We start from the raw sequence: 9,009 nt of genomic DNA, 5'->3' as shown, positions 1-9,009 counted from the left end.
GCAAAGAATGTAAGATGGTTTTCTTGTGCAATTTGCACAACAAAAGTGACACATTTTTAATACTAAATTTGCCCCACTGTATATTTTCTGATTTTCATTCTTGTCCTGTAACAGCACATTTACTATAACTTTATATACCTATGCTGCAAAATAAATTAAATTGCTTATTTCCATTGCTGTTCATTCAAAGTTGAAACCTGCAGACTGTTCAGTGACACAAGGGCACAAATTACTTAAGTAAATGTCAGGTTCCAAGAGAATGAGTTGTTCATTTTGCTGAGTTGACAGCAGGAGAAATGATCACCTGACACATATAATGCCACTAATTAGGGGGATGGAGCTTGCACATGGCGGGGTGAGACGCGGCTTCTGTGAACTCCCGCTGTACTCACCCGTTCAGGGACCCAAGGTACCAGCAAACCGCTCGAGAGAGACTCCAGCAACAAGCGATGGGGAAGTGAAGGGCAGGTAAGCCAGCCTTCGGGAGCAAGGGACATTAATCCACTTGTGGTGGTCCTGCCCATTAATTTAACCACTCTGGCAGGTGGTGGGCGAATTGTACACATCGGTTTGTAAAAGCCCGATCAACCTTACACCTGAAATTGCTTTGTTGTCAATGATTCCAGGAAATTTTCTACTTGGCATGAGGCAGATTATCACCAGGAAATGGAAGTCTACTACCCCTCCTTCGAGGCTGATGCGGCTGGAATCATTAACAACCTAAAATATATGGAGGAGCTATGTGCTAAAGATGAGTTAAAATTTACCAAATTTTATTCAACTTGGGTGGTGTGGATACAATTTTGCTCTTCACCATGATTGATTGCCTGGCTCGTTAACGGTGCTATCACACCTTGACTTAGCATAAACTGCCTTTCACCTACTGAGCATAGACTACGACTGGACTTTGTGCTTAGATCAGATTCTTGACTAGGCTGGACAGGTTATTCCCATTCCCATTACCCTTGCTCCCTCTCCCTTCCCCTGAGTACCCCCCCCCCCCCCCCCACCTTCCCCTCCTTCCTTTTTTTTCCTGAATCTACTTTTTCTATTCCTTTTTTCTATTTTCTCCAGACTAATGGATCTCTAGGAGAAACATGTACTGGGGATATTGTTAAAATGACAGTATAAAATTATGGTTTGTTATCAGGTAAGATATAATATTTATTATATTATAACATATTATATTTTATTGCAATTTTATGACCATTCTGTATGTATTGTCATGAATAATGCAGCTAAATAAAATACTTTTGAACCATAATGCCACTAATTTGGAGGGGAAAATAGTAGGATCAGGATTTTTTCCCCCCAAAATAGACATTTGTCATAGGGTTGTTGAAATCCTACAGAGAGCTCATATATATGGCAATTTAGTTTTACTACGATGGAATGGAGTTGTCTCCCTCAACTTTGGTGTATGCCATAAAATCCATGCTTTTACTTTGGGATGGCAGCATTTTGTTACTACAGCAAAGTGTTTGCAGTCTAATATCAATAGTCTTTTAAATGTTTTGCTCCTTTTTATGCAGAATTGGCTCTACCAGTATGACAATTATCCAGTGAGTGTTATTTTCATACCGCACAAATATTTTTGAAGATTAATTTTTCATGTGAAAAGTTCATAAACAGGTTCTAATCACTTCACAAAACTTTCATATATTTCAAGTGATTTGCGAAACGGGAATAATTTGGATTTACATCAATTATTTCCATTCCTTTGAGCTGCTCGCTGAGATAATCTTCGTGGAAATAGACAGGCAAAATGATTTTGACAGAAATAAACAAATGAGTATTTTCAATATAATTTGATAGGAGTTGTAAATATTACCGTGGGATGGTGTCTGCGTGCGGTCACGCTACAGTTTTAATTAATAGGCTATATCATGAATAACAAGAGTGCTGAACTGGTAAGAAGAGCGTAATGGAAACATCAAAATGATAAATGCGAGGATCAGAATATACAGTGATCCTTAAGGCCCATTTAGACAGAACAAATGTCGAGCAAACGATGCCCGACACTTGTCCCCTCAAGTACCCGCTCCCATGCTTTTGCACAGGAGTGAGTATAGTTGCTTCACAGCATGGCGGCTGCAGAAGATTTCACTCCTCGCGCTCCCCCGCCCCTCTACATTCACTTAACATAGCAGACGTTCAGTACTGAACGGCTGCTATTTACAAAAAACACTCATCGTTTAGCTCATTAGTGATTTCAGGAACACGTGGAATAGCATAGCTGCTGACTTAATGATCTTCCACATGTGATGTTTGGTGTCTACTCGTAGATTAATTAATATAATAAACTATGATGGCCGCAGTTTCCTTTTTGGAGCACCTCCTATGGAAATATAGCTGAAATATTGAATTGTGTTTTCATCTGGAAGATTTGTACATCCACTCAGCCAGCCTCTCCTTGATATCACAAGGGAAAGCCAGAGGGTGCGGTTTGGAGAAGCCTTAGGCCTCATGTCCACTGGGCCTCACAGTTTTCCCGTGTAGAATCCCGCAATGGATTCTACCCGGCCCGCAGACATGAGGCCACAAAATACAGTACCCTTACCTGTCTGGACGCTGCGGGGCTCTCCTCTGTCGTGACTGGATCTTCTTTCTTCTGCACAGTGGATGCGCTTGGGATGCTGGCGGCGTGCCGCACGCATGCGCCGTGCCTTTTTTTTTTTAAACTCCTGCTTTCCCGTGGTCCGCGGTAGGGACGCAGTGACAGCTGCAGATGTGCTGTGGATCCGGCTGGCTTCCATTGGTTTCAATTGAAGCTGCAGGAGTCATCCGTGTGGGAAAACAACATAAAAATGGAGCATGCTGCGGTGGTTCTCTAAAGCGTGCGATACGCACTTCGGGGGAAAATGACATCTGCAGGTATTTAATTACCTGCGGGTGCTCAATGATTCCCTATGGGCGCGGATCGCACGCGTGGGAGACACGCACGGATTTTGAAAGACAATTTATGCCACGGACATGAGGCCTTAAAACTTTGGCCACTCACAGCAAAATGTGTCAGATCAGCTATATCTGTATAAAGGATAATCCGTATTCTGAATGCTACTCGCAACCAGGTTAATCGAATCAACTTCATACTGCTATTTTAATTATTTTATCCCTTTTATTTTAATAACGGTTCTGTGTACATATTGTATATTCTTTATGTTTTGTGCATTCCCTTTTTGTATATTTTTGTATAAGCACTGTTACCTTTTTAAAATAATAATAATCTTTATTTCTATAGTGCCAACTTATTCCACAGATCTTCTTTATTAGGGCATCCTTGTGGTTCTCAAACAATCTAAACATCTTAAGGGCTTAGTCACACGGGCGCATCGGCACCCGTGTTACTGCAGGAAGAAGACGGCCGCACTTCAGGATGGAGGTCTCTCTGCAGCGCAGGAAGAAAGAACATGTGACCGGCTTCATTGCCGGTCATGTGTTCTTTCTTTGGCGCTGCGGGGAGTCGTTCATCCTGAAGTGTGTCCGTCTTCTTCCTGCAGTAAGGGCTCAGTCACACCGGCACATCGGCGCCAGTGTACGGGCGCCCACGCATCCGTGTGACTAAGCCCTGAAGCAGCGTTTTGCAGTTCCAGTCCTTAAAGCACACAGATATATTTTCCTGGATTTCCTCAGTATTGCACACGTGATATTATTGTCAGTGCCTCAGACTTTTCCATCAGTGTTTTTAGTATAGCTTATCCTGAAAATATGACCTGTTGGGGTGCTTTGATAACTGACATTCAGAAACCCTGTCCTGAAGTATAGTAATAGTGTTTGGGCTGCTGAAAACTGAAAAGGTCCACATACAGTGAGCAAGCACAATCTAGGAGGCTGACCTATGTGGCAGTAAAACGGTTAATAGTGGCAGCGTGGAGAAGCAGATGTACTACAGATAAGAGCTATATAACTCAAAATATAAGTAAGCATGGAGGCTGTATTCTAGCTCTACTGTTTTGTAAGTGTATTGTGTCTTAAGTGTGTGACTTGAGATTAGTGATTTTGCATTTAGGGACTTTGGAAGACTAACTTATTTAACTTAACTTAATTAATTTAATTACTGCTTATTTATTTGGAATCTTTGCATACATATTTTTATCTAATCTATCTATAAAATCCCCATTTAGGATGTGCTCCATGATTGACAATGCCGTTTAGTGTACATCTTGTGCCATGTATGCAGTCCTTGAACAGCCAATTGAGGGTGTATTCTGCTGTATGAGGTGTCAGTGTGTTGCATATTTGGAAGCCCAGATCCTGGATCTAAATGAGCAGCTTCCAACACTGAGATCCATTGAGACCATGCAAAGGAGTTTGCTGCTCACTGATCAGGCACTCACTGGGGTAGATGTGGAGATGGATGGTAGTATGGGAGAGAATGATGAGCAGGCAGCTAGCTGGGTGACAGGAGGGGTAGAGGGAAGAGATACAGGGAGACTGGCCTGAACTGGCATACTCCAACAAATTGGAAAAGTTGGTAAATGAGGGGGATGCCATTACAGGATTAGCACTGCTGCAGCACGACATGGCCACTGACCACAAGGGAATGTCTGCTCCAGTAAGAAACAGAATAGGAATCGCAGGGCAGGCTAGACAGGTCCTGGTAGTGGGAGACTCATTTATTAGGGGGACAAACAGGTCAATCTGCAACAAAGACCAAAATCTTTGAATGGTGTGTAGTCTTCCTGGCGCTTGAGTTTGACACATCGCGGATTGGGTTGTAAGATTACTGGGAGGGGCTGGTGTGGATACAGTGGTAACGGTACACATTGGCACCCATGATAAAGTTAGAGGTAGGTGAAAGCTCTTTAAAAATGTTTTCAGGGTATTAGAATGTAAGCACAGGGTAAGGAACTCCAAAGTAGTATTTTCTGAACTACTACCTTTGCTATGTGACACACCAGAAAGACAGAGGGAGATTACAGAGGTAAACAAGTGACTCCAGAGTTCTTGGAGAACTGGCCTAACCTTGCTGTTGGCTACAAGTTCTACTATGGGGATGGGCTGCATCTCTACGCGGAGGGTGCAGCTGTGCTGGGGGAAAGGTCACTAGAAGGTTGGAGGGGTGTTTAAACTACTGGGGACTGGGGGGAGGGCAACCAGAGAGATAGGAGGGAAGCCAATGTAGACAGTGAGCAGGAACTAAATCATGGAAATGAGGGTGGAGTTGTGGGGGGGCTATTACAGTTAGAACTTGCAGAATAGATAATAGGGATACACTTAACATAAAAAATAACCAAAACCTTCTAAACTGGTGACGAATGCTAGAAGTCTGGCCAATAAAGTAAACAAACTGGAAATAATGTCTGAGCAAAACTACAACATAGTGGGAATAATAAAAAACTGGTTGGATGAAAGTTGTGACTGGGCGGTAAACTTACAGGGTTACAGTCTGTTCAGAAGAGATTGTTAAAAACAGAAATAGGGAGAAGTTTGTATTTAGGTAAAATTGTATTTAAAAACCACACTATGGAAAGATATATGTGAAGCAGATGAATATGTGAAGTCCCTATGAGAAGAAATACATGGCGAGAATAACAACAATACAATTCTCATAGGAGTTTTCTATAGACCACCAAATATAACAGAAGTTACTGAAAATCTATTACTGAAGCAAATAAATGAAGCTGCAAATCACAATGAGGTAATTATTATGGGGGACTTTAGCTATCCAGATATAAAATGGGAAGCCAAAACCCTTTGGATCTCATAAAGGTAACAAGTGTCTGTCAATTACTAAAAATAATTACTTTATCCAAATTGTACAGGACCCAACTAGAGGGACTGCCATTTTGAACTTACTATTAACAGATCTGACAGAATAGAGAATAACAGGGGTGCAGTTATGGGGCACCTGGGAAATAGTGGCTAATACAATAAATTTCAACTTGTCTTTCAAGAGAGAATTTTATAGAGGAGCTACAAAAATACTAAATTTTACAAAGGCAAAGTTTCACCAGCTCACAGATGCCCTAAACCATATTGACTGGAAATATGTCCTCAAAAATAAGAAAGCATATAGTAAATGGGAAATGCTAAAAAGCATCCTAAATACTCACTGTGAGTGGTTCATACCTTACTGGATTAAAAGGGTTAGGATTAGGAGAAAAACAATGTGGCTCAAAGAAGCACTAAAAACCTTTTGGGAAAAAAATTAATTATGTAAAAAGCAGATAAAAGCAGCAAAGATGGAGACAGAGAGACTTATTGCCAAGGAAATTGTAAATTGTAGATGGCGATGAGGAGAAAGGAAATCTATTAAATGGCTTCTATTTTTAAATTCTTTATTTTACACTTTTTCAAAAATATGACATAGAAAATTCCTCCGGGAGAGGCAACAGTAAAACACATTATTTGGTTCCTATTAATACTAGTCTATGGTCTTTTGAGCGCAGTGGTATTTTACTCTACAAACTAAGGCCTTGGTCACATGCGTTTGCGATCTGCAGATCTATAGACCATATGCATCCCAATGGGATCGGTCACATGTCCACTTTTTATGCGGATGTGCGATCAATTATAGGACACAACGATTTGCAGAATGCACCTATCTGCATTCTGCGCATCGCTGTGTTCTATATATGCGCTCAATGGGGCCGGCGGCAGCAGCGCCGACCCCATTGAGAACATATACTAAAGATCGTTCTCCTCTGCCACAGCAGTAACAGCTGTGGCAGAGGAGAACGATGTTCACCCATTGAATTCAATGGAGCCGGCAATACAGCAGGCTCCATTGAAAGCAATGGGCTGCCGGCGAGCGCAGGATGACTTCTCGGGAAGGGCTTAAAAATATAAGCCCTTCCCTGAAAATCATCCTAAAATGTGTAAAAAAAAAAAAAAAAAATGTATACTCACCTTTTCCCTGCAGCCGGAGTTCAGCCACGTCCGTCCGGCAGTTCTCCTGAACTGCTCTGTGTAGTATTCAGCAGCCGGGGATTTAAAATTGAATGACAGCTGAGAGCTGCCTCTGATTGGTCCCTGCGCTCAGCCAATCAGAGGCAGCACTCACTCACCCATTCATGAATTCATGAATGGGTGAGTGAGAGCTGCCTCTGATTGGTGAGGGTTGTGACCAATCAGAGGCAGCTCATTCAGCAGGCGGGGTTTTAAATCCTCGGCTGCTGAATACTACACAGAGCAGTTCAGGAGAACTGCCGGCCGGACATGGCTGAACTCCGGCTGCAGGGAAAAGGTGAGTATACTTTTTTTTTTACACATTCCTGTCCGCACGTCTACATCTTCGGTAGTTCTGATCTTAACCCCTCCCTCCGCAGAAGCCATGGAGCTGGGAACCATGACCCCGAAGCAACGTTGGGAATATCGTCTCAGGATGAACCTCTGTCTCTACTGTGGGGAGCCGGGTCATCGCATCGTGACCTATGAGAAAAAGCCACGGCAGGAAAACTTCCGCTCCTAGGCAGTTGTCGGGAGGACTGTCTAGGAGCTAAGGTACTCCTTGTAAGGTCTAAAAGGTTGTTGCCCTGCACCTTAGAATTCCGGTCTTTCTACCATGCCGGGCAAGTGTTTCTTGATTCTGGAGCTGCTGCTAATTTTGTTAACTTCGATTTTGTGGCTAAACTGTCTGGGTATTTTCTCCGTTTAGACCCTCCAAATCTGGTCTCTGGTGTCGACTCTACTCCCTTGCAGGCTGGTCTTGTATGTCTGGTTACCCCGGAGTTACAGTTCACTAGGGGGGCCTTTCATATGGAGTCCTGTACATTTCTGGTGATGAAGAACCTGTCTGTGGATGTTGTATTAGGGCTACCCTGGCTAAGGGAACACAACCCCGTAATTAACTGAGACACATTGGAACTAGTCAAGTGGGGTTCTCGCTGTGCCAGCCACATGCGCCCAGTGGAGGTGGATATCTCCACCTGCGAGGGAGTTGAACTACCTGACTACCTGTCCGAGTTTTCGGACGTCTTTTCTAAACAGCTATTAGAAGCCTTGTCTCCCCATAGAGAATGGAATTGTAAGATAGAGTTGATTTCGGGGGCCAAACTTCCTAAAGGCCGCATCTATAATGTTACGGTTCCAGAGAGGGAGTCTATGAAGGATTATATCCAGGATAGTTTGGCCCGGGGGCACATCCGGCCCTCCGAGTCTCCAGTAGGGGCTGGACTCTTCTTTGTGGAGAAGAAGGACGGGGGTCTCAGACCCTGTATTGATTACAGGGAGCTAAACAAAATCACTGTTAGAAACCAGTACGACCTTCCGCTCATCCCTGACCTCCTTAACCAGGTCACCGGTGCCCAGTGGTTCTCTAAACTCGACCTAAGGGGAGCTTACAACCTCATTCGTATTCAGGAGGGGGATGAGTGGAAGATGGCATTCAATACACCCTTCAGTCTCTTTGAGTACCTGGTCATGCCTTTTGGGTTGTGTAACGCCCCTGCTATTTTTCAAGTTTTCATGAACTCCATTTTTCAGGATATCATAGGGGTGTTCCTCATAGTGTATCTAGACGATATTCAGATTTTTCCCCCCGACTGGGAGACACACCAGGTACATGTTCAAACGGTCCTAACTCAACTCAGGGCTAACCAGCTGTTTGCTAAGATTGAAAAATGTGTTTTTGGGGTGCAGAAGATAAGCTTTTTAGGGTATGTCATTACTCCATGGGATATCCAGATGGATCCGGGGAAGGTGAAAGCCATCACAGTGTGGGCCCGACCAGTCACTCTAAAGGCCCTCCAGCGCTTCTTGAGGTTCGCTAATTATTATCATAAGTTCATTAAGAACTTCTCTGTGGTGACTACACCCTTAACGGATCTCACCAGAAAAGGGGCGGATGTGAGTACCTGGTCTCCAGATGTGCTAGAGGCCTTTGATACCCTGAAGGCTGCCTTTTCCTCTGCGCCCGTTGTTGTCCAACCAGACCTATCTTGCCCGTTTGTGGTGGAGGTGGATGCCTCCGAGTTTGGAGTAGGGGCGGTACTTTCTCAGGGGCTGTCTACACTCACGAATCTTAAACCATGCGCTTACTTTTCTAGAAAATTTTTCTCTACAGAA

Source organism: Eleutherodactylus coqui, chromosome 3, assembly GCF_035609145.1.
Source record: "Eleutherodactylus coqui strain aEleCoq1 chromosome 3, aEleCoq1.hap1, whole genome shotgun sequence".
Classification (NCBI taxonomy): domain Eukaryota; kingdom Metazoa; phylum Chordata; class Amphibia; order Anura; family Eleutherodactylidae; genus Eleutherodactylus; species Eleutherodactylus coqui.
This window is presented reverse-complemented; position numbering follows the sequence as displayed.